This window comes from Rhipicephalus microplus, unplaced genomic scaffold, assembly GCF_043290135.1.
Source record: "Rhipicephalus microplus isolate Deutch F79 unplaced genomic scaffold, USDA_Rmic scaffold_15, whole genome shotgun sequence".
Taxonomy (NCBI): domain Eukaryota; kingdom Metazoa; phylum Arthropoda; class Arachnida; order Ixodida; family Ixodidae; genus Rhipicephalus; species Rhipicephalus microplus.
In genome coordinates this window covers 30995509-31023025 of record NW_027464588.1, presented here as the reverse complement: position 1 = coordinate 31023025, position 27517 = coordinate 30995509, and the positions used below count along the sequence as shown (strand labels likewise).

At 47.5% G+C, this 27517-nt stretch overlaps 1 long non-coding RNA gene across 1 annotated transcript in view; it reads left to right on the top strand.

Moving 5' to 3' along the window:
* LOC142784676 (uncharacterized) overlaps positions 1–27517 on the top strand; it is a 136939-nt gene that overhangs the window by 97097 nt on the left and 12325 nt on the right. The window contains exon 3 of the long non-coding RNA XR_012888723.1: positions 24401–24461. This is a non-coding gene — a long non-coding RNA (uncharacterized LOC142784676). The remainder of the gene's footprint in view (positions 1–24400; positions 24462–27517) is intronic.

The following is a 27517-nucleotide window of genomic DNA, read 5'->3' as shown; positions in this document are numbered from 1 at the left end:
TCAAATACATCAATAGCATTTGGGACGGAGAAACTCCTCTCCCTCTTGAATGAAAATCAGCTCTCGTGACCTTCATCCCGAAGGCAGGTAAACCTATCGACGTGGAGAACCTTCGCCCCGTCTCCCTCACGTCTTGTGTCGGCAAGTTGATGGAAACGATGGTGCGCGACAGACTCTCCCAGTTTCTGGAAACACAGCACACTTTTTCGGACACCATGTTTGGATTCCGCCCTCAGAAGTCAGCCTAGGATATACTTCTACAGCTCCACCATGACATATTAGATCCTGTTGAATGCCCCCACAATGACAAGGTAGTCCTGGCCTTGGATCTTAAAGGGGCATTCGACAACGTGAAGCATGAGGTAATCCTTGACCACCTCAGTCAGACCAACTGTGGTTATAAAACATTCAATTATGTTAGACAGTTTCTTACAGACCGTCAAGCCTACATACGCATACAAGATGAGGAACATGGACCTTACGTCATCGGCTCAAGGGGAACTCCTCAAGGCGCGGTCCTCTCTCCCCTCCTATTTAATATAGCCATGCTTTATCTTCCCCCCAAATTGGTTTCTCTACCAGGGATACATCACGCTCTTTACGCGGATGATATCAAGCTGTGGGCCACGCAAGGTAACCTGGGTCATATGGAGTCATGCGTGCAAGCAGCAGCGACTGTAGTCAACGACTACGCAACCTACTGCGGACTCCAATGTGCCCCGGCTAAGTCAGAATTTGTGCACGTACGTCCCTCTCCTCAGGACACAACTCAGCTCCATATCAGTCTTCCCTCGGGACCGATCCGTGAGGCCAAGGAGATCCGCGTCCTTGGCCTCTTCATATACCACCAACGCAAGGCCGACACCACAATAGCCAAACTTCGCACTGTGGGAGACCAGATGGGCCGTATGGTCCACCGGGTCTCCAACAAGCGGGGCGGATTACGAAGCAGGGATGCAATGCGGATCTGCCCGTGCTTTCATAACGAGTAGAATACTCTACTCGACTCCCTACTTGCACCTACGTAAACAAGAGAATGATCAACTCGAGGTCAGCCACCGTAAGGTTATCAAGCGGGCTCTCGACGTCCCTATCACCACGTCCAACCAGAGACTTCTGGCCCTAGGCATGGTGAATACTTACCGGGAACTTCGAGAAGCCCACCTCGTTAACCAATACACGCGCCTTGCACAGACCCATTCCGGTCGCCACCTCTTCGATCGAATACACATCATACACGATTACTATATTGAGGAAAGGGTGAGAGTGCCAGAACCTTAGAGACGCGCCCTCCGGATCCAATCCCTTCCCCGCAACATGTCCAAAGAAAACCATAGTGGTCTCCGCCAGGCGCGCGCGGAAGCGCTGCAGCGACACTTTAGTCAAGAGGAACACGTGTACTACGTGGACGTTGCCGGCCCGCACCAAGGGGGGTGTTATGCTGTCGCAGTCATACACAACGCAAACACCGTAAACGGGCTCACTTTCAAAGCCTACAGCGCAACACACGCGGAGGAGATTGCCATCGTTCTGGCTCTCACCTATCCCTCTTCTAAACATATCATCACCGACTCACAAGGGGCCTGTCGGAACTATCAGCTAGGCTGCCCTATCGAAAAAAAACGAATGGTGGGCATGGTGGAAACCACCACCCACCATTATAGTGGATTAATGTAGTGGGTGAATGGTGGGAAACGCCCACCATGGCGCATGGTGGGTATGGTGGGTGCTGCAGTGCCGGCAACACTTGAGCGCGAAGTGACGTCAGAATCACCGTGACGAGCTGCCACAAAAAATAAAAAAGAGTTCTATAAAAACGGTATAAAAAACACCCGTCCCGTAAAAAAAAACAAGGCACCACGGAGGATCGAAAGTGCCACCTGCGGATTCCCATTCGAAGACGCTAACCACTGCGCCACACCAACATGACGTTTATTGCGTGTTAAATACTTAGTTGCCATACAAACTTAAGGTTCAACTTGGTTATGTTTGTCGTGTACACAACATAGACAAGATCTACACCTGCTACTAAATATTGCACATTTATTAAACACAAGCAAGTGCGGCCTGTAACGATTGCCACTATGTTAATGACACTAGTGCTAGTTTTTGCAATTCACAAAGAAAAAAAACCAAGTGGACTGGGGAGCAGCGACAGTTTACCGGCGGTGTCTGCGAAGTTTATTATCCGTTTCGCGCTCGTTCTAAAGGGCGACATCTGTTCAAGCTTTATGACGCTTCTAGGCTCATTCCATAGATACGCCCGCCTAATTTATTTGATTGAGTATTGGGATGCTTTTCGCGCAATGTAGAGGGCGGTCGCGCCAGCGCAATGCTCTAGCTCTTTCGCTAAAGCAACAACTACATAACGGCTTGGCCAAAACGAATGCAGTGTGCCGGAAACATTACGCTATCATATTGGTTCACCAAGCATACGAATCGCCACGTCTGAGTTCTCGTACAAAAGCTAGAGAAGTGCCGGCGAGTGTGACCGGCGGCTGTCGGTGAGAAGACACTTAATTACGTTCTCTGGGAGTGCTTTAATCGCGTCGCATCGATGTTTGTTGCTTCTTGAGCGGACACCATACACAATGAAAAATGCTTCATTTAGGTTAATTGATGCCATATGGCTGCGCTGTATTGTCATACTTAATCGTCGTAATTATCTATTCTGAAACCCGGGAGCACGGTAACACAATTGTACGGGCTCGGTCAGTAGGCCTAAGTTTGGTGGAAATCATGGTGGTAGAACATGTAGTGTACAGATCCCAGCTTTGTACACTATATAAATTGCACGTCATTATAAGCCCACCCATCATCTGCTTACTGCTTCCCAGCATTATCGCGATGTTGGGCAGAGCTTCTCAGCTTGGTACACCATGTGGCCCACCATAACAAGCAGCACCCATCATCTGCTTAGTGCTTCCCAGCATTATCGCAATGGTGGAAGAGTTTCTCAACTTGGTACACCATGTAGCCCACCTTAATAAGCACCACCCACCATATGCTTAGGGCTTCCCAGAATTATCGCAATGGTGGGCAGAGTGTCCCATTATTGCCCACTATCTAGCCTCTGCTTTCCACCATCATTTCCGCTTTACCCATCATCTGTACACCATACCACCCAGTATGTCCCAGTATAACCACCATATTTTCCACTACGTCCCACCATAGCCATCGTAATTTCCACCATGCCCACTATTATTTCCACCTAGTCCAGTATTATTTCCACTACTCCCATCATGTTTTCCAGTATCCACCATGGCAATTTTTTCGATAGGGTGGGCTTCACCGCTTTCCCAGCGCATACTGGAACCTAGCTGCCGATACGTTAATCCAACTCCACGAAATCTAGTTTGGGCACCCAGTAACCAAGGACTCAGGGGTAACGAACAGGCCGATCAGGCCGCCCGCGCACTCTCTTCCCGGGCTATCTGCCTGTCTTTGGAAGCCTATTCGCAATCAGGCAATTCGGCCCTTTCATTCAGAGATATTACCAGTTACTACAAAGAGGAGCTCCGGAGCTCTCCAGACCCTTGTAAGGGACTGCATCGCGCTGACGAGCGCCTCCTTTTAAAACTGTTTACCAATACTGTACTGTGACCGGCGGTGCTGAAACATTTCAATTCATCCTTTGATGGCACGTGCCAGTTCTGTGGTGAGGTGGCTGACACCTTTCACATCGTCTGGGCGTGCCAGTCTAATCCATGTATCCCCCCCAACCCCAATCCCACGAGAGAGGACTGGGAGGCGGCCCTGCTCGGCTGTCAAGACCTGAAGGCCCAAGAGGCTCTGGTTCAACGGGCGCGGGCAGCGTTGCTTGCCAATGGAGCACCGGAATAGGGGTTACACCTAGCGCTGTTAGGGTAGGAGGCCAATAAGGCCCCAATCCAATCACCTCTCTGTAACCATTTAATGGTTATTAAATGTTTTCACCACCACCACCGTCTCCCTCTTTCCGTGACGAAGAGATGCTGGACACGCTGAAACGCGCATGCGTCAAAAAAACACAGCGCGGCACACGCATGAAAGTATATGGCAAAACCAGTGCTTGGCGTCGACACGCTGGCTTGACGCGACGAAATGAACGCCGGCGAGCACGCGCACCACCTCACATTGAAATGTATTGGTGCCTTGACTGTGGCATATAGCCATGTTCTCACATGACACGCATCGTATGATTATTTTGTTTGCACCAGTCACATACCTTCGTTATGCACTGAGGTCACGTAATACAAAATGTGGCATATGTGAAGCTAGCGAAACGGCGGAGAGCGCATCATGAGTGTGGCTTGTAGTCATGTTGTTACATGACACGCATGTGATGATTATCATGTTTAGATGTGTCATTTACGTTTATTCGCGTCACGTAATACCGAGTTTATACATGTGAAGCTAGCGAAACTGTGGCAAGCACATCATGAGCGTAGCATGTTGTGATGTTGTTACATGACACGCATCTCGTGTTTGTCGTGTTTGCACCAGTATCATGCCTTCGTCATCCATTCACGTCCCGCAATACCGAATTTGGTATAACTGAAGCTACCGAAACGGCCGCCAGCACATCATGAGTGTGGCTTGTAGTCATGTAGTTACATGACACATATCTAATGATTATCATGTTTGCACTAGTCACATACTTTGTCATTCATTCACGTACCGTTATATCAAATTTGGTGTATGTGACGCTAGCGAAACGACCGCGGGCGCATCATGAGCGTGGCATGTAGTCATGTTGTTACATGACATGCATGTCATGATTCTCATGTTAGGGTCTGTCGCTTGTGTTCGTCATGCAATCATGTCATACGATACCAGTTTTGCACCATGCCACGTGAACAAAACCACCGCAAAAGCTGCAGGATTATGAAATGAAAATCATGACATTCATGACACACGTGTCACGATTTTCATGTCATGGGTAGTCAGATATGTTCATCATACAGTCATATTAGGCCACGGAAAGTTTGGTGTTGATAATATTATCGAAACGGCCAGGACATCTGAAAGCCGTAGGCTAACAGATAGATAAATTGGTAGATAGATAGATAGATAGATTTATAGATAGATAGATAGATAGATACGCTCAAAGTCGCCGAAGTTTGCTAAGAAATGCTTCGCATTTAAAATGTCCGAAACATTTAAAGATGCGGGCCGGGAGCTGACGCGGTTGCGTCTGGACTCGCGGGCGCCACTTAACGGACTGCATTGACGAGACATGACAGTGTATCCAATTTTTTATCATGGTCGTAATCAAGGATATCGTTTTATTTTTCCTCTGAAGGTGGAGCATCTACTCGCAAATGCGGCATTGGCATTGTCGTCTACACTCCCCCCCCCCCCCCACCGTGCATGGTCGCGTGTCGCATCTCGGGCCATATTGTTACGGGGAAGATTTATTCACCGAAAGCTCGTCTTGCTAACGGCTTAGATAGCACACAGTCATGCAGGCCCATGGGAGAAGCTCGAGAGTCCAACCCACAATAACAACGTTGTCGTCTTCTTCATTTCGGTGCCCATTCAGCTGTGTCGGGGCGACAGTTCCATACACGTATCATCACCCCGGCCCGTAAGGCATCGTCTCGGTGCCTGTTAATAGGGCAAGTCGGCATTGTAGGGCTTGAGACGAGAAACGTGGACTACTTCCGTTCTGGGTGCAGCAGCTGATGAGTTTGTGGTAGCGGCAATCTCGTGGGTCACAGGTATGACCTGACGAATGACTTGGTAGGGCCCAGCGTATCGCGATAGTAGTTTCTCGCAGAGGCCAACACGTCAAGATGGGAGCCACAGGAGAACATGCAAGAGATCCCGCAGAAAAAACGGCGTCTCTATGTCGACTGTCATAAAGGGACTTCTGTGCTCTCTGCGACGACAATAACCGAGCGCGCGCTACCGCGCGTGCCGTGATGGCCCGGGTGATCGCATCCTGAGCGTACAAAGTGGAGGATGGGTGGTCTGATGAAAGCAGTGTGCCGAAGGGCAGTAAGGGATGACCTCCGAAGAGTAGCTAAAAAGGGGAGTAGCCCGCTGTTTCATGACGCGACGAGTTATCGGTGAAGGTTACAAATGGAAGAGCTATGTCCCAATCAGTGTGGTCGGTAGATACGTACATGGCAAGCATGTCTGTCAATGTGCGGTTTAGGCACTCCGTAAGGCCGTTAGTCTGAGGGTGGCAAGATGTGGTGAAGTTGTGACGGGTAGCACAAGATCGGAGTAGATCATCAATCACACGAGATAGAAAGTAGCGACCATGGTCTGTGAGCAGGTGAGACGGAGCGCCATGCTGGGGAATAATGTCGTACAGCAAGAAGTTTGCAACGCTTGTTGCGCAGCTGGTTGGTAGTGCTCGAGTGATTGCATACCGAGTGGCATAGTCTATCTCCACTGCAATTCAATTTTTTCAGTTGTAGAAGTAGGAAAGGGACCTAGCAAGTCCAACCCCACTCGATAAATTCGCTCGGCTGGAAATTCAATAGGTTGAAGAAGACCGGCAGGAGGAGTCGTAGGCTTCTTTCGGCGCTGGCAGAGGTCGCATGATGCGACGTAACGGCGAACAGAGCGGTAGAGGCCCTTCCAGAATACTCGTCGTCGAATGCGGTCGTAAGTTCTGGAGACTCCTAGATGTCCACAAGTTGAAGCGTCGTGGAATTGTCGCAGAACATCCTTTCGCAGGTGATGTGGTACGGCGAGTAAAAGTTCCGCGCCGTCGGGGTATAAGTTTCGGCGGTACAACACGTTGTCTTGAAGTAGGTATCTGTTAAGAGAAGGGCCAGCATAACCCGATTGAAGGTGGTCAATGATGGTGAGCAGCGATGGCTCTTGGCGCTGTTCTTCGGCCACGTTCAGAGAGTCAGTGGTGGCTAAGACGCAGGCATCGGATTCCTTATCAGTGGAGCTAGGTGGACGGAATTTCGCAATAGCCCAAACGAGGGCTAAGCATTCCCACTCAGTGATGGAATAATTTTGTTCCGCTTGCGACAAAAGGCGGCTAGCGTAGGCTATCACGCGGTTGGTGCCCTTCTGTATCTAAGGTAGTACAGCACCAATGCCATGGCCGCATGCATCGGTGTGAAGCTCTGTTCGAGCCGCTGGATGAAAATGAGCCAACACAGGTGACAGGTGGTGATGTAAGGGCGGTAATTAGCGACGCGAAGGAATGTTCTTGGTCCCTTCTCTAAGAAAAGGCCGCATTCTTTTTGAGGAGATCCGTGAGGGGCCTAGCAATATCGGCGAAGTTGAAGACAAAGCGGCGGATGTATGAGCAGAGCCCAATAAAACTGCGAACGTCTTGTGTGGAACGCGGAACCGCGAATTCTCGGACTGCACGGACTTTGTCAGGGTCGGGTTGAACACTGGTGGCGTCAACAAGGTGGCCGAGTAGTTTGATCTGCCGGCATCCAAATGAGCATTTCGACGAATTCAGTTGGAGACCAGCGCAACGAAAAACGTGGAAAATTGCCGAGAGACAAAACAGGTGGCTTTCGAAGGGGGGCGAGAAAACGATTACATCATCCAGATAGCAAAGGCAGGTTGACCATTTGAAACCGCGAAGAAGAGAGTCCATCATACGGTCAAAAATAGCCGGGCATTGCACAACCCAAAAGGCATGACCTTGAATTCGTAAAGGTCATCGGGCGTGATGAATCCTGTCTTCTCGCGGTCGCGGTCGTCGACCGAAATTTGCCAGTATCCGCATCGAAGGTCGAGGGAAGAGAAATAGTTGGCGCCGTGGAGGTAGTCGAACGCATCATCGATTCGGGGTAAAGGACAAACGTCTTTCTTGGTGATTCGATTCAGGTGGCGATAGTCGACGGAAAAGCGCCAGGTGTTGTCCTTCGTTTTAACTAAGACCACAGGGGATGCCCAAGGACTGGATGAAGGCTCGTTGACGTCTTTGTTCAGCATTTTCTCGACCTCCGCTTGTATAACTTGGCGCTCAGCATGTGACATGGGATAAGGGCGTTTGTGGAGTGGACTGGCGTCGCCGGTGTCGATGCGGTGGGTTACGGCACTTGTGCGGCCCAGGGGATGGTCGTCGACGTCAAAGATATCCAGGTAAGAAAATAAAACACCCCGGAGCGCTGCAACTTGGGAAGGTAAGAGGTCGCAGGATATCATTTGACGAGGAACGCCTTATATTGCGACGTGATGACAGGTTTCGCCATGGTCTTAGTGTCAGGGATAAGACACCAAATCGAGTATTCATTAATGGTGGAAAGTTCGGCTAAAGTGATGCCTTGGGGAAGAACTTCGGTCGAAGTAGAGAAGTTCAGAACTGGAAGTAGCACCGTGTTGTTCCCGACAACCACTATATTATATGGTAGTGCGATGTGGTTAGTAATGGTCAAATCAATGAGGGGAGCCACCAGATAGTCTCCATCAGGAACGGACGGGAAGGGCGACAGAGGAATGTGCTTAGCAGCCCGGGGGAGGTAGCCGTAGAGACTCCACGGGTCGTAGCCGAGTGCGACTTGGAGGAGTGAAATCAATGCACAAAGGCAATTCGAGCCGTAAGATACCAGTAGGACAATCGATGGGGGCTGAGTGGGTGGGTGAGAAGTCAATTCCAAGGATCACGTCGTGTGGGCAAGCATCGAGGACTGCGAAGAGAACGGAAGTGTGGTGGCCAGCAACAGTAACGCGGGCAGTGCACCTACCAAGCACCGATGTTCGACTTTCGTTAGCAACTCGAACAGTGGAGCACATAGCCGGTGTGAGAATCTTTTTCAGGCGAGATCGAAGTGTAGAACTCATAACAGATACTTGGGCCCCAGTGTCGATTGGAGCAGTCACGGCGTGGCCATGAATGAACAGCCTAATTAAATTGCGTCTTGAATTAGTAGCGGGTCGAGGGTTTTCGTTCCAAGTCGTCAACGCAGCGCCACCTCCAGAAGCTGCACTCGTCAGTTTTCCGGGGAATGGCCAGAATAAGCCACTGACGCAGAGCGGCGGCGTTGAGGGGAGCGTGATGGCTGACTCTGAGGTGACGGTGAGCGGCTAGACCAGTTTCTTTGGGCGACGACGTCAGCGTAAGACGGTTCGGAGCGTGGAGTTGAATCGCGAGCTGAAAAATGCTGAATATGGTCATCCGGAAAACCGGGTTGCGAATAGTGTCCACGGTCCTGACGGCGGTTGACATTAGAAAAGCTTGGCCGGAGATACCACCTGTTGCAGCAATGGCGGGAGATGTGCCCAACTCGAGAGCAAGAAAAGCAGATGGGTCGATCATCGTGTGTGCGCCACTCAGATGGATTTCGGTAGCGTGGTGGAAACCGAGGAGTCGCAGCTGCCGCAGCGACAAGTGGAGTAGAGTAGTGGTCAGCGTTGTGGACGGGAGTGCTCATGGGCTGCGGCATAAGTCTGGCAAACTGGGGAACCTGGACGCCCAGGTTAGCAAGCTCCTGACGTTCGACGGCTTGAATAAGCGAGACTGTTGCCCAGTTGTCTTGCACAGGGGGCTGCATGAAAGCGGATGCCATGGCTTCCAGCTCCTGGCGAACAATACTTGCAATATTGGCAGGAGGTGCAAGTGAACGGGGCGCTGCAGAATCCTCGCAAGACGAAGTCGCAGCAGTGTTTGGTAGTCTCGTGATGTGGTGGGTTATTCTCTTGCTTTTAGCTTGTTCAAATTGTCGGCATTCAGATATGATGGAGTCGACAGTGGTGCAGTTCTTGCACATCAGTATGTTGAAAGCATCCTCAGCAATCCCTTTGAACACGTTGCTGATCTTGTCCGCCTCGGACATGTTTTTGTCAGTCTTCCGACACAGTGCCAGTACGTCTTGAATGTACGTGACGTACGACTCCGTCGATGATTGAACACGCAATGCGAGTTCCTGCCTGGCTGCCATCTGACGAGCAAATGACCGACCGAACAAATCGCAAAGCTTTTGCTTGCATGTATCCCAGCTGGTTAGTTCTTTATGCGTCTCATACCAGGCGCGTGCCATACCCCGAACGTGAATAGAATATTTGCCAGCATAAGCGTTTCGTCCCACCTGTAGTGCTTGCTGACGCGCTCGAATAATGCGAGCCATTCTTCACCGTCCGTGCTGTCCGTCCCGGAAAACGTGTCAGGGTCGAGAAGATGGGGGGGAATCACAGGTGATGGAGCCGGCGCGGATGGCGGGGCCTGAGTTCCGGTTTCAGGCATCGCGGCTGGACAAAGCTGGCGTCCACTGCGGAGTTCCAGAGCCGGGTTGTGTGAAGACCCCGCACCTTCCAACAAAAGAAGTTGCGGGGAAGACTTATTTACGGAGAGCTGGTCTTGCTAACGGCTTAGAGAGCGCACAGTCATGCAGGCCAACGGGAGAAGCTCGAGAGTCCAACCCACAACAACAACGTTGTCGTCTTTTTCATTTGGGTGCCAATTCAGCTGTGTCGGGGCGACAGTTCTATGCACGTATCAATATGTTAGAGAGAGAGAGAGAAATTCAAGAAAAGAAAAGACGCAACTTCTGCAGCTTTACTCAGCACCATGGCTCGCCACCTTTAGGGGCGGGATGAGGGCTATAAGGACGCGGAAAAGAGAGAAGAAGAGCAAAAACGGCGTCTATGACCGAGGACATGGCGGGCAGCTTCTATAGGCACCAAACAGTGGACCAGCGGACACGATGCAGCTTTTTGGGCCACCTCAGAATTGTTGGTACCGACCACCAGAGATACCAAGAAAATGAAACTCTCGCTAAGCACATTGAGACGCTGAAGCGTCAATGCCCTTTTTGGCGCGTTTTCAAAAAACGCTTTCTGGGCGGTTACATAATCAGCCGTGAACCCCCTGAAGTACTCGTTCGCTAGAGTTCGGGCCGACTGGTCGTGCGCTTGCGATCTCCGTCGTCAGCGTAGCTCTGGCCGATTGGGCTGGCCCTACGCCATCTACTGACGCTGATCTTCGACGACAGCGTAGCCTTTGCCTACTGAACTCGCCCTACGACATCTCATGATGCCGACAAGAGCACTCGCCAGTGGTGACCCGTCCTCAGACTCCTGCATCTGTGTCCATATTTCCTCTCTTCTCCTTACATCCATCGTTCACGGTCCCTGTGCCTCGCTTTCTCCTTCGTCTCTCTCTGTCTTTAGCTTTTAATTCTAACCTTTTATTCCTTCTCTACCCCCATCTCTCGTGAGCTACTGTGGAGGTGTCCTCCCCCAGAGAGACAGTTGCGGGGCTCACTTTTCTCTTCTTTTAATTTGAAATCATTCTCCCACCCCTGCTCACAGCTAAAAAATATAATAGGCACGTGCAAGTCTGGCTTTGCTGCATCTACTCGCTAGGCTACGCATTGTGAGACTCGATTTTGCAGCGCCTACTCGCTAGGATGTGTATACTAGCGTTACCATCAGATCGCGTAAACTGTTTTGCCGGGTGCCTATAGCCAGTTGTCTAGTCCAGTGTCTTCAAGAAAGTGAAAGAGCGTCTTGAAGGCTTGGGTGTGGTCCCATGTAGCAAATAAGACGTCCCTTTGTGTGACCGCCTGCGAGACTATGCCGACGGAGTGTGGCTAGCAAAACGTCTTGTTGTCTGCGAAGTGCTGAGCAAACACACAACACGTGCTCGATAGTGTCATCTGACCCACACGCAGTGCATGCAGGGGCCGAGGCTCTGCCAAGCCGATGACCCGCCGCAGGCCAGGAGCAGCCAATGCGTAAACGAAGTGAAAGGGACTTCTTCCTGCTGGTGAAACTCCGGTCAGGCAGTGGGGTAAGCGGTTCTATCCTCGCTACACGATCGTCAGCGTGGCAGTAGAACAGCCTGTTCAATGTGAGCCTCGAAAAGTCTGCGGCGACAACGGCAAGGCAGAGACAGGAGAGGGATGCGCTCGTTTCCCCAGTGCGTCCGTCACCTCGCTTTCCTGAAACCCCACATGCGATTGGACCCAATGCAGAGAAACATCGACGCCAATGGCAAGGAGGCTATGCAGCTTGGTGATGAGTAGCTTGTTCGGGTCTCGTGTAAACTATTGTCTCCTCCCCTCTCTCACCTTGCCAGGCAGATGTATGCAGCGCCTACTAATCAAAAAGTCACAGCTTTTCTGGAAAGGCGAAGCAATGAACGCAATAGCAACGAATTGAAAGGTCACGAGCAAAATTGAAAGCAGATCTACACATGCTCCGCATTTTCACGCACAAAACGCACTCACAGGTACGTGTGCACGCGTAGAAGCGTCTCATTCGTTACTTGGCCGTGTCTGAAAAGCGCACGCTTTTTGCAAACGGAGACTGCAATGATTGTAGTAACCTTTGTGCGCGAGGTATCTACAGCAGAATCGTTCCAGGTAAAGCCCGAGGCCAGCCAAGGCGTATGACCTTCCCCTCCTCGCCGGGCGAAACACGCGTAGGAGATTAGAGCGGGCACCACTGCGCGATGTGGCGACGTGCGCTCTTTTTGCGCCATCTTGCTGGTAATGCTAAAAGCACAATTCCCTCCGAGATACTCGTGAGCAACGGTAAGTGGTAGATATAAGTATACCTTGCCGTTTGAATAGTGTAGGATGTGCTCTAGTGTGTCTCATTCTGCTTCTGGTCACCGACGCGTGCGTACGCAGGATGGCAGCCTCGTCAAGAGCTGTTACAGTGGCCGACGCTGGCCGTGATTTCTCGTGCACATCACTTCCCAAGGACTACCGTTTATTTCTGCCATCATTGCTCTCAGGAGAAGGACTCAGACGCGCGTTGGTTCTGCACTGCGACATCGCAGCGCGTTCGTACGGGATTATTGACTTCCGAATGCCGCTCAAGCAACTAGGCATCAGTCAAGAGGTGAGCGGCATAGGAGCATATTAGGTGTTGCACGTCTGGCTTCTTAACTTTAAGACAAATGAGGCCAAGAAGACACCTCTGGACGCTGGCCTACTCTCCGTGAAAGACCGGCCCTGCGTCGTCGTCGATCCAGAGAGGCAAGAGGTGCGTCTCAAGTTGCATTGGGTAACCTTGGACGTCAACGCAGAGACTGTACATCGTGCTTTCCGGGAGTATATTGAAGTGAAAAAAGTCATCAGCGACAAGTGGAGAGACGAAGACTTCAAAGGCGCTGAGTCAACCACAAAATTCGCTCGGCTATCACTTAAGGAAGGCGTTACTACGGATCGCATACCCCACCAGCTGCGTCTCGGAAGCGGCACGGCACTGGTGATCGTGCCAGAAAGAGCGCCGCTGTGCCTGCGTTGCCGGAACACTGGACTTGTTCCTACGCCAGTGCAGCAAGACGAGCAACAAATGCCGACCACACTGAATCGCTCATGGATGAAGAGGAAGCAGAGAGGGCCGCGGCGTCGAAGGCAAGAGTGGAGGCGTCTCATGCGGTGGCGACCAGCGAGAGAGAGATGGAGACACCTAAGCCAGACACGTATGAAAATACGGTTATTGGCACTCCCACGCAACGGTGGTCAACTCGGACGGATACCCAACACAAGCTTGAACCAGTCTTTGGGGCCGACGCTACTTCGGACATAGATACAGTAGTTACTACGCCAGTAAAGCGACGTCTGAATAAGGGAGACGTGGCGTTACAGCAGCGTCTTACCCAGGAAGATCAAGGGCAGTGGCGAGTGGCTGGCTCCAAAAAGTCTCGCGGTGCTGGCTGCCTGCGTTCGTTGTCGCTTTCACGCGGCAGCGATGGAACGACGCCTTGAGCGTCGGCCGGACAGTGGGTTAGGTATTGGTAAGGTAGGCGTCGTTCGCTCGGTTTTTCCTCATCACGATGGTGGCGATTAGATAGGCGACGCTAAATGTACGTGGGCTTTCTGCCAAACGGCGCCAAAACCAGCATTACCGCCTGATTATAGAACAAGATCTAGACATCATCGCTGTACAGGAAACTAAAGTAGAGGGTGAAGAGCACGCTGATCGAATGGTGCAGCCTTTGACGAGACTGTTTGATGTGTGCGTTTGTCACGCGGTGGGTACATCTGCAGATTGCCTCTTGTTGATTCGGCAGAGCCTCAATGCGAAAGTGGAGTCCGTAACTACCTGCTAGGAGGGTCTTTTTATTATATGTGATTTATCCTTACCAAGCGAAAAATAGAGAGTCATCTGTGTGACGCACCCACTGTGATTCAAGATCGAAAGGATTTTTTTTGAAAAACTTGATGTGTATTTGAAATGTGAACGTAAACTATTTTCGGCCAGGGATTTCAACTGCGTTTGTTCGAGTATATATAAATCAAGTTCCAGGCCATACAGACATTCAAGCACAGCCGTTCTAATCGATATGTTGGCGAAGGCTCACCTAGAGTACGTGTGAGACTGTCTCTACAGTGGAGAGGGGGTTACATTTACCCACTTTCAGCGTTCAAGCCATCCTAGACTTGACAGAGTATACGTGTCTTCTGAAATCATTCCTTCCTGACATGATTACAGAGTTACACCTGTTACATTTAGTGGTCATTGTTTGGTTTTATTCTCAGTGATAAACATAAAAGGAATAACAAACATTTCTCTTGAGGTCTCTGGAAATTTAATGTAAAGCTATTAAAGGATGAAGAGTTTAATTGTATTTTTCTAGAGGGCATAGAAGAATTACCAAATTGAACACTTGAATCATAGGGACATAAGTGGGAACTATTAAAACAGACCTATAAACTGAAAGCACTTGAGAGAGCCAGTATCCTGAGATATGCTGAAAAAGAACTTGAAGTGCACTTGCGTGAAAACTTGTAACAGTTAGTAGCGGAAGAATGTACTAAGGCCGGAACATTTTCAGAGGAGATAAACAGAACTAAACAAAGGCTAGAGGTGATAGACCAAGAAAGTTATCGTGGAGCATTGATTCGAGCTCGTTCAGAATACTTGGTTGCGGGAGAAATGCCAACAAAACGAGCTCCTGGAGCTGAGAAGAAACATGCCTGTAATGGTGAAATAAGAAAAATAGAATATAAAGGAACAAGGTACCATACGAAAGAAGCAATATATGGTGGGTTTTTCGAACAATACAAAAAGTTATTCACACCAAACAGTGTACACGCAGATCGTTTTAATAGCGATTTCATTTCATCAGTGCCAAGACTTCATGATGAAAGGAAGGAAATTTTATAATTGCATATAACAGAGCGAAAAGTTGACAAGGCAATTGATAAGTTCAACAATGGTAAGTGTCCAGCACCTGATGGCCTGAGTGCTGCAGTACACTAAAAATTCAAACACGCAATTTCACCTATTTTGAGGAAGGTATTTAACGAGGCTTTTAAATGTAAACAACTTCTACCGTCGTTTTTGTCAGCCCACATGGTCTTAATACCTAAAACAGAACATCCCGCAAAGTTAAGAAGCGTTACTGCATATAGACAAATTAGCCTAACTAATGTTGATTTTAGAATATTGATGAAAATTATGGCTACAAGACTCAAGACAGTTAAGAAAAACTGATTGGGTCCCACCAAACTTGTGGCATAAAGGGAAGAAAAATAATAACCAACATAAACATAGCACGATCAATCCTAAAAAGTTGTGACGCTATGCATCTCAATGTTGCCATGCTTCAAATTGACCTCGAAAAGGCATTTGATCGCGTGCTGCACGACTTACTCCTTTCATCACTTGAGCACATTAACGTAGGGAGTTTGATTAGCGACGGAGTGCGCATGGCTTGCACTGGATGCACGACCAGATTGGTAATAATTAAAACTGCGGGTGAGCGTATACCTGTGCTGTGGTCAGTGAGACAGGGGTGCCCACTATCGCCCCTGCATTTCGCTATTTTTCTTGAACCTTTCTTTTTAGGTGTAATTATTAACACTGCAATAAGAGGCTTTAAGTTGTATGAAGCTGATGTTAGCCTCCTTGTATACGCAGATGACATTGCAGTTTTCTGTACAAATTATGAGAGTGTAATGCATGCAGTAAATGCCGTGAAAACTTTTTGCCAGGCGAGTGGTAGTGCCGTGAACTGGAATAAGTACATTGTCTTCTGGCATAGGGAATGGGATGTCACGCCAAGAGTATTTCTAAACATTATATGGCAGGATACACCAGTGAAAATTTAGGAGTGCCACTAGAGTTCTATCATGACAGTGAACCGTATTGGAAAAAAGAAACACCAGAACTGCGCAATGATGTAGAAAAATAGAAAGGTTGGGGTATTTCGATATTCGCAGGGGCCACAACGTTCAACTTGTTTCTGGTGAGCAAGCTGTGGTACGTAATGCAGGTTTTGCACTGCAGTAGAATAAGTGTACAGAAAATAGACAGAGTATTTGCAATTTTCATTTTGAGCTCTGTGTGGGAAAGATCAAGCCGCACAAGCCTGTTCAGAAAAGTTAGAGATGGCGGGCTTGGATTATTTCATTTGTACATAAGACAACTTGTCAATCGATTCTTTTTTCCGTGTGACGTAGATGACCCCTTTTTGAGAAGTGTTATACAACTAAGGTTACCTAGAGTGCCACCGCGATTTCTCGCATCGTCATCTAATATGCAAGGACCAATACAAGGGTATTTAAAAGCAGTTGTTTCGTCTTTTTACTTTTTTCAGTGAGATTTTTCTTAGAGAATCTGGCTGCAGTAACACGTGATAAATTTTTTAAAGACCTTGTCGATGTTTTACTGCCTGTACCGTTGTACCATCAGCTATATTTCGCAGGCTCATGGCAGGATGTTCTGAAACGTGTTAAAAGAATGCTGGTAGCACCAGGGTTCAAAACTTTTTTCTTTAAAAACATACATGTATCTTACCAATTAAAACGTGGTTGCAAGATAAGGGAATATTGGTGCCATGAAGCACGAATTCCCACTTTTGTAATGAACCGGAAACAATTGAACACGTCTTTTTAGATTGCTAGAGTGGGTTTTTCGGGACATACTGCAAAAAACCTTGAAAAAAGAATTACTGTTAAGTCCACACGGCATGCGTTTTCCTTCGGTCAAAAATGCTGCAGGCGTACCTTATGATCTCATCATGCTTCTGGGCCTGCACAGTATATGGAAAACCCGATGTGCTTTTGTAAACGCGGATATAGAAGAGCTAGCTGTGTGCCAATATTTTTTGCGAATCTGTGTGCCATTTTCTCGAAGTGCTGAAAGGCCAAGAGGATGTGCCAGGCTGGATTGGGGGCATTGAGCGATTGTTACGAATGCCCAAGTATTGATTAATAGTCAGCCAAGAGCTGACGGTACCTCCATGAATTCTATGGGTGTATTTTGTGACGCACTTGAATTCGGACCAATATGTATGTATCTAAAATGTGAGCAGTCATGATATGCAAACAATAAAGAAAGAAAAAAAGAAGCTTCAGGGTGGCTCAGTTGTTAACACCTCGCTTTCACGATGCGGAGGTCCCGCGGTCAATTCCACGCGCTGGGTTGTTTTTTGTTCTGATTTTTTTTCTTTCAAGCGTTTTCATATAAGAGATACGTATACATTTACGGTACATGGCATCGACAACGACGCCGGCAGCGAAGTCCAGCCGAAAGTGTCCTTAAGCGCGACCAGTTAGTTTTATTGCTACCACAATAAAATTAACTGCTCGTGCTGCACAAATGTTTACCGGCCACCCTGTATTCGCCGCCATAGCCCTCCTTGGGCTGTGAAAGTTGGCGCGTCCCTCCGAAAATGCAATGGCAACGCTGAGCGCTTAGCCTTTGTACTCCCGCGTCCAGCCCATCATGGCGGTGTTTTTTTCCTTCCTGTGAAAAGGTGTATTTGTAGGCACTGAATCGCGCGTTAGTAACCCAGTCAAGGGAGTCTTAGCTTTCGCCTCATTTGACGATTCGTTTGACTGGAGTAGATGCGATGGAAGTAACAGTACCTTCAACTAGTAGTGGTGCACAACGCAACATTAGCGTCTCACCACTCGTTGAAAGCAACGCTTATTCTTTATGTAAAAATAGGAATTCTACAGACGGAATAACAAATAGGCGATCCCCAATTATGACCAATTACGCAACATTTACGCGACACTCCCAACACTCTGCGACAGATTTACTCAAGTTGGCTCCGTGGGAATAAATTGGCACATTCCACGTACAGTGGAAATATACAGTAGGAATCGATAATATGCGAAGCTGGATGATGAATGTGGATATGTCACATTGAAATCAGCACAACGTAACGAGGTGGGGAAAACGACGCCATACATCACTTCCGTGTCATGATTATCATGTTTGGATGTGTCGCTTATTTTTGTCATCTATTCGCGTCACGTCATACCGAATTTTGTATATGTGGAGCTAGCGGAATTTCCATGAGCATGCTATGAGCGTGGTATGTTGTAATGTTGTTACATCACACGCGTGTCAGGATTATCATGTTTGCACCAGTCATATATTTTGTCATCCAATGATGTCACGTAACACGAAAATTCGAGCTAGCAAAACGACCGTGAGCCCATCATGAAGGGCTCAATATACTTTTATGTAGCTTAGAAGTATGGCAGCTTGGGCTAGTGGGTATGACATGACGATAGTTTTAGTGCGAGAACAGAACGTCGAGACAGCGACAAGCGCTCATAACGCTTGTGTCTGTCTTGTCTTTGTGTCGTCGTTCTGTTCTCGCGCTATCGCTATCGCCCATTTAGAGTTAACGCGCGTGCACGCTGGCCACAGCGACGCTACGTTAGCAGAACGCGAGCACTCTATAGTTTGACGCCAGGCACGACCAGCGTCTGTCGGCGTGGCCCGACGGCAACCGGTGCGAAATGCGACATCCCGAATTTTGCGCCGATGCGTTACACAGACAACACTGCGTCTCCCTCTTTTCTTGACAGAGGAATGCCGTACGCACTTAAACGCGCATGCGTGAAAGCAACGCAGCTCCACGCGCACCTGCGAATATGTGGCAGGACCAGCGCCTGGCGTGGCAACACCGGCGTGATGCGATGAAATGAACGCTGGCGAGCACGCGCACTACGTCATGTCGAAATGTATTGGCGCCTTGACTGTGGCATGTCGTGTTCTCACATGACACACACCTCATAATTATTATGTTTGCACCAGTCACATACCTTCATCAACTGTTGGTGCCACGTAATACCAAACTCGGCATATGTGAAACTAGCGAAACGGCAAGTGTATTTATGTAGCAAATGTAGCAAATACAGTCTTATTTAGAGGCCAGATTTTCAGGCACTAAAAATGTTTTATAGGCGCCAAAGACAGGCAGGTAAAACACTGTTTTAGGCCCTCAAAATCATAATCGTAGGCGCAATAAATTGGTACACAAATGAAAATATTCCAAAACAATGACGTCGGTGACTTGTCTCGACGCAAAAATGCAAAAAAATTATGTTGTGAAAGATTGCAGAAATGTGCCAATGATTGAACCCCGACATGCATTTCCCGCGCAATTCGCAGTATGCGATCTTTCATTTTGTTGTCTAGTATTAAGCGTCAAGTGTCCATCATTCAAGTGACACTTTCCTGGGTCTCGTTCGTTTCATTGTGGCTGGGAAGGGCAGCGCAGCAGCAAACAACCAGACCACTGATACTTTAGAAGAGAGGGATGCTAGGTTTAATCGCGTAGAACCGATTTCTTCCTTATCAATGAACACCTTAAAGGAACCCTCACTAGGTTTAGGCATTTTAAGCTGCTAAGCGTAATTTCGCACTGGGCACCCCGGATCAGTACTGTTAAAACTTGAAAAATTACATGTTGCACAAAAACGCTCAATTTCTAATGAATGCCACTTGCCCTTCTCGTAGGCGTGCGCCCCAAGATCTAGAGAGTGACGTACAGGAAGGAATGGTCTTGTTATTACGTAGCTCCTTACGGCGTCTCTCATAATCAAATAGCGGTTTTGGGACGTTAAACCCCACAAATCAATCAATTGCGTAGCTCCTTCATGTTGACATTGAAGGGCTTACGTCGCTTACCGTTTACGCTCTTCATCAGAACTTTGTTAAATGCAAGATACATCTAAAAAAACAGACGAAAAATCTCCCGTCTCCTGTTGATATTTTGAATTTTAAATGGTACCTCTTTAAGATCATTGCACGTTACATTATTCCACTTGGCATGTGCAATTTGTGTGTTCTGTTGTGTACGAATGAGGAGTACTTCGGTTTAGGCTAGCTTCTTCATATCATTTCGAAGGGAAGTGCACAAACGAAGGGAAGAGAAAGACAGCGCTCTTTGTCTCTATGTCTTTCTTTTCACTGTGTAATTGCACTGCCCTTTCAAAACCAGTGTAATAAATGAAAGCTGAGAAAAATAATAAAACACGCAAACAAAGTCTCAGCTTGGTATCATTTTTATTTTTGTTTTGAATAGCAAGAAGATGCTATTCATTAATAGACCCTCGTTTCTGGTCCACGTCGGGGCACCAGTCACTATAGGATGTTCCACTGCTGACCCGAATACCGCGGGTTTGATTCCGGCTGCGGAGGTCACATCTAGATGGAGGCGAAAAAGTAGATGCCCATAAATTGCGCGATGTCAGTGCACGCTTACGAACACTATATGGTCAAAATTTGTCGAGACCTCCACTATGGCATTCCTCGTGTACATATCCTGTTTTTACATGTAAAACCACACATACTACCCTGCTACTACTACTATGCTCTACTACTACTATACTTGTACTACTACTATGACTACAACTTCTACTACCACATTTTGCTTGCGTTCGTCTTACCGTTGTTGCTGCATCGTGCCTTCGCCAACCCTGACAACGTTTAGCTTGCATTTGTTGCACAGTGTTTGACCGCAGTTTCATCGTAGTGACGTGCTGTATCGTGGTCCCAATTCATGATCTTTGCCAGCCTCTCTTAAAGCACACGCACTGATTGATCAACCCCACAGTAACTGGTAATACACAACAGAGAACGCCGAAACGACACAACATCGAGAGCATAGGCGCCCCGCCATGGTGGTCTAGTGGCTAAGGTACTCGGCTGCCGACCCGCAGTTCGCGGGATTGAATCCCGGTTGCGGCGGCTGCATTTCCGATGAACGCGAAAATGTTGTAGGCCCATGTGCTCCGATTTAGGTGAAGGTTTAAGAACCCCAGGTGGTCGCAATTTCCGGAGCCCTCCACTACGGCCAGTCTCATAATCATATGGTGATTTTGGGACGGTGAACCTCACATATGATGATTAAACAAGCGCGAAAAATTCAACACACACTCAGAGAGAACGAAGACCAGCACTTTTTTCTGTCCTCTCTGAGTGTGTGTAATTTTTAGCGCTTGTTTCATCATGAACCTTTACTAACATGTCGAACTGGCAGTTAACCCACATATCAATCATCAATAGCGTAGGTGTACGAGTAGGCTTCAGCACGTCATGCGTGCGTGACATTGCTTACGCAGGTTGTTCTCGTTGAGTATGCGTTATGTCAGTCTCCATCCTTGATACCGAAAAGAACAGGGAATTAATGACGCTCGCATTGGCTCCATGGGAGGAGAGGCAACAGATTCAAGTTTGCTTCTTCGCATAATGCTTTGGTGCCTCGTTGCGAACCGATTTGAAAAAATTACCATGGCAGAACGCTCTTCATCGGGCATGCAAGAGCTTCTAGTGTCCAAATACAAATTCTTAAGTTGCCTAGGAGAGGACGCTTAAAAAGTTAATTACAAAAAAAAACAAATGCCGCATGCACATCGCACTTTTTACATGAAGACGCTGCGGCAGGAGGGTTACAGTGTTTGAGAAAACACGCCTTCATTGACCCAACACACTTTTCTTCTTTTTAGAAGCCATTTCATTCTGTCATGAAACAAAGAACAAATGAATAATAAAAAATTTTCTCTTATACGACATTTTAAATCCTAATTATACCATTGCACGAACATGGCTGTTTAGGTGTATTCATTTTCGAATGCGAGTTTTACCATGAAACGCTTGACATAAGAGATTCAACCACAGTTTAATTCAATGCGATCATATTATTTCACAATTTAGCTAATATTTTTGTTGTTACAGCTGTCATTTTTTAGTAATGGCTTAGGACAAACCTTGAAGCCCTGTTCTGTATTTTTTCATGTTTTTCACTAAAAGAGATAAGACAAGGGATCTCATATGAAACAAGCGTATTCAAGCATACGGTGAATGTATGCTAAATACACCGTTCATTGTAAACATTGCCGTGCCAGTCTGAGGCTTCGCTGTATAAAGTATAACAATTTGCACCCTTCGCCACCACTGAATCAACAAGAGCATTCCATGAGTGGCCCTCTATGGATTTTCGTTCGTTATCCAACTATCTGCGGCTGCCCAGAAAAACGCATAATAAGCGTGGCATGTAGTCATGTTGCATGACACGCATGTCATGATTTTCATGTTAGGTTCAGTAGCTTGTGTTCGCCATGACGTCATGTCATACCATACCAGTTTGGCACCATGCCACGTGAACGAAACAACTGCAAGAGCTGCAGGACCACGAAATGTAAATCATGACATTCATGACGTACATATCATGACCTTGATGTTATGACTACTCAAATATGCTCCTTATACAGTCATGTTATGCCGTACCAATTTCGGTAATGGTATCGTTATCGAAACGGCCACGAGAGCAAACGTCATTGGCGGCTAGATAGAGATAGATAGATAGATAGATAGATAGATAGATAGATAGATAGACAGATAGATAGATAAATAGATAGATAGATAGATAGATAGAAAGATAGATAGACAGATAGATAGATAGATAGATAGATTGACTCAAAGTCGCCGAAGTTCACTAAGAAATGCTTCGCATTTAATACGGGCGGCTTTTGGGGGTGATGATCCCTATGCCGTGGGTCGTGCGTCTGCGACGTATGTCGTCGTCGTATTAGTAGTAAGCAGCAACCATCGCGGCCGGATTAGAGAATTGGCACGCACGCATCTTTTTCAATTTAGGAGGACACTCACGCACGTTAATCATTAATCAGAAGATAGTTGTTTAGGAAGAAACAATAACTTACAGAGACGAATATTGGTGGCCTAATCTCCAATAAAATTTTCTTTAAATTTAGTGCTTACTAACAAAAACTTGTATCAAAAGGACGCACTATGTGCACTATCTGACCAGGAATGGTTGCCACGATAAAATTGCTGGGGGAACCTTTTTGGTTTTAGCAAGGTTTAGCTGGGCGTAACCTCCTTTCTTTACCAAGTGTTATCGTTTGTGCAATAAATTTTTCTAAACAGGTTTAGCTAGGGATGGGTCACAGTGCCATGAATATAGTGAGCTAGTGTTAGGGGTGTATTAAGGGTAATGAATGGTGGAAAGTAGACACAAAGCGCAGGCCGTAAAAAATTGCGTGATTGTCACCTCTCGTTTAGTCCTTGGAATGCCCGATGGATGGCATCTTCTATATGCTGAATATATGATGAAAAGATGCGAGATGGTGGTACCTGGTGTGTTCACTAGATGAATAGACGAACGGACCGTCAGACAGATGCATGGATGGACGCATGGATGGACGGACGCATGAACAAACGCAGGGATGGACACATGGACGGATGGGAACACAGACAAACGGATGCATGAACGAACGCATGAAAGGACGGTCGGACACACAGACGGACGTACGGATGGACGAAAGCAAGAACGAACGGACGGACTGATGCTTCGCCCTAATCATCATGCACTCCGTGAATATGCTGTGACTAATATTTGAGTAGAGATTTAAGTCTGGAACAGTTGACGTGCCCTGACTGTCGTCGCGTTATATATTGTGTCATAACCTGGTCTACTAGTCGTTGCAAAACGTCTCGTAGCATAGCATAAACTTGGCTAGTGCAGTATATCTTCCGGGTGTGAAATTGAAATGTGTGAGTTTGAGGAACGACGCCTTTAGAAGAGGGTACAAATGGGTAAGAGAGAGTGCAAATCGTAGCTCAGTCATGTACAGGAAGAAGAGCAAGAAGGTTAACAATTCAGCACAAAAAGTGCACAATGTACGAGCGAACAACCAGGACAAGTGCTACTCTCGTCGTTTCTTGTTTATTGTAGAGTTTTGAAACTTAAGTTTCAACATCATAAAATAAAAATATCCTGCTCCCAAACTTTGCTCGAAAAAAAGCAATATATGTAAGGGTGATACTTGGTACTTGAACACGGGTAAAAATCAAGGAGGCGGGCAAACGATAAAGCATAGGATTGATTTGGTATGGTAAAAATGTGTTGGACGGTAGACTAAGGATAAGAAAGAGAAATTAGAAGGTGGTGAAGAAAGAAAGTGGCATGCGAGGGTAAAGCATAGAATAGCCATATATATTCTAATTTGGCAAAGGAGAAGCAAAGTGTAATGAGGGCGAGGATGAGAGATGGGAAAGTAAGGAAATGGGAAGGTAAGGACACGGGTAGGATGAGTGTAGGGCGGGCTTCTGCTTCACAACTTATGATTTCGGTTCGCACTATAGACTCCGAAGAGGCTGCACGCTTTTGAAGGCTGAAGGACAGGGGATTAACTGTTATGCACTTGCCGCAACTTTCACCTTGAGTGTAACCTTAAATAAAATTTTCGCACAATCCTTACAGGGCAGCAAAGAAAAAATCTAATGGAGGCCCTGTACATTTTGCGGAGATTTGCCCTGGTAATGTAAGTAAAACATTAATATTTCCTGAGTCCTCTTAAAATAGTGTTGTGGTAAAACGAACCCCTATACATAGATTTTGTAGATAACGAGAATGTGTCTGAGTCATTCGAGACATCAGCAGTAATCTAGGCACTACAGACTCAGGACATCGACTAACCCTACATAAAAATACCATGAGAACTTTAAAGTGAATCCACAACCATCATAGTTCTCGATCAAGGGACCAGTAGAATGCAAAGAACGAAGGGTGTAAGGCAGATACAATCTCTCCAATGCTGTTCTCCGTGTGTTGAAAGGAGGCTTTCAGGGCCCTAGATTGGGATAATATAGGGCTAAGAGCTAAAGAAGGGTATCTTATTAATCTGCTTTTTGCAGATGACAATGCCTTGACGAGTAACTCAGACATGAATTACCACTCATTAATACTGAACAGGACACGGAAAGCTCAAGAGTAGGCCGGAAAATTACTGTGCACCTAACTAAACTAACGTGCAACACTCTTGGCCGAAAACAGCCCTTTGCGATAAGTGGAGAGACGCTGGAAGTTGTCAAGGAATGCGTCTACTTAAGAGAGGCGGTAACCGCGAAGCTGAAACATGAGAGAGAAGTAACTAGAAGGGTAAGTATAGGGCGGATTACATTTGCAAGCATTCTCAAATAATGCATGGTAATGTGCAACTAACCCTCAAGAGGAAAGTACAGAATAGCTGCATTTTACTGGTATTACATATGAAGGTAACAACATGGAGGTTCACATAGTGGGTTTAACGTAAATTGAGGTCGACAAAGCGACCGATGGAAGGAAAAATCATAAGGGTATCCTAAAGAGACAAAGGAGCAGCGTTAGAGAACAAATTGAGCTTAAGGGTATCATAGCTGAAAGCAACCAAAAATGCAAATGGGTCGGGCACCTGGCTTGTAGGTAAGATAACCGCTGGTCACAAAAAATATCTGACTGAATTTCCAGAGACCCTATACGTGCGAAGGGGAGACAGAAAGCTGGGTGAGCCGATGAGATTCAAAAGTTCGTATGTATAACGTGGAAGCAGAAAGCACAAGAGCGGGCTGATTGGCGGATCTTGGGAGAGGCCTTTGTCCCGAAGTGAGAGTAGTCAGCCTGATAATGATGACGACTATTGCAAAAGATCTGCTCAACGCACTCCTGGGAAATTTTCTCAAGAATTTCCTACATCACTTTAATGCTCAATATCAAAGACATAACGTGGAAGTCATCGTACCAGGTCCTTGAATATGCATAGGTCTGTTGCATGGGACAGTGTCAGCCGATGTGAATCAAGAACTGCCAACTGTCAGAAATGCAAGAAGAAGCTACAAGAACTAGGACAAAGACATGTTAGAGCCACAAATTTTTGAGGCAGTAGCAGGGCCATTGCGCCGTTAGAAAGCAAGTTTTCATGTTCACCCTTTCCCTTGTTTTCGCTCTTTCCTTTGTCGGGTCTCGAATTGGTGAACGAGCGCCACGCCACGCTCTTGGAGTAAAGGGAACACATATACACGATTGGTACAAACCTAACAATACCTATTTATTTAACTAATTTTAGAAGGACGATATCGTCCGCCGAATGATACATCAATCGTTAAAAACACGCCAAGGCATCATAAACAAAATTACCAAACACTCAAAGCATGACAAAATCACAATAACACACCCAAGGCAGCGTCGCGAACGTTTGACTTACCACGTGGGCGCCCCGGCGCGCAGGCCCGCGGTGCCACGCGCGAGGACCTACGCTAGAGACAAGCGTTCGCGGCAGCCGCTACCCGCAGAAGAGACTAGCTCAACTCTCGCCCGCCACCAAGGCCTGCCTTCCGCCAGGGGTCACCGCTGGCGCTACCACTGTACCAACGCCACCTCTAGAAGATGCCTGCCGCATGAGAAAAAAAACGGCTGCCACACCATTTCTCTCCTTTATTTTAGAATGTTCTCGGTCGCTAGCGTCACCTGTGGTGGACAGTGCAACAAAGCAACATTTGCATAGCCTCCGAAATAGTGGTGTACAGTTGCAGGTCTCAAAAAACTCTCGACTGACGCGCCCCTATGGGCCGCCGGTGAAAAACATTTAGCAGACGACGCTCACGCAGCGCGCAGAAAAAAAAGCGCGCGGCGTGCGGTTCCGCTTGATAATTACTGCAGACGAAGAAGCAAATAACTCGTATTATAGCAAAATTGTACACAGGAATGATAAATAATAAGTTTTAAGACAGTCGAAAGTATTTAAAATCCTCTTTTCAACTGTTTTTGTCGTTTGACTGTTTTTGGCATTGTGTTTTTGTCGTGAGAAAGCTCCCTTTCTTCTAATCTTTTCATTGATCAGACGAGATGCATCCCTTCTACAGCTTAGAAAGGTTTCCAATTTTCTTTTCACATCATCTGTCGGTTCACCTCGCTGCTTAGCATGTCTGTGTTCCATAGAGGCTTCCTGGCGTTTTGCTATGGCTCTCTTAACTTCCTCATCCCACCAACTTTTGGGTTTGTGTCTTCTTTTCCGGGGTGACTTGTCACGCGTCTTAGTCTCCGTCGCGAGCGCCACTGCGCGGCGCTTGCTCAAAACTGAAGGCAGGCCAACTGTTCTGGCAGCGCGAGCCATTCCCCAGGCACTGTTCAGAGGAGGCGTTGACTGTACCAACAGTGTTACTCAACGCGGACACAACGCCATCTATCGTCCGGTGGCTGTCACGCCCAAACCACGGCTTCTGTGCGGGGCATGTGCGCCACGTGGCGCAAACAACTCTACAGGGTGTGTCAGCACCCCCACATTCCCCCAACCTGAATCAAACCATATCCCGAAAAAAAAAGATAAGCTACACAAGCTCAACAAAGAAATGGCATCATATGTCCATAATGTTCTCGGCCCACGACACCACTGCCGGTCGACACTGCTGCACTGTTTGGCTCGACTTCACCTCAGTACCCACCCCACAACATCAACGTTTACGTCGGCGCAACGAACCATCGCTCGCGCCGACACCTTTTCCAGTTGCGACAAGCACTCACGAGGGCGCCGGACTGCAGGCAGTTGCGCAGGTCCCAGGCGTC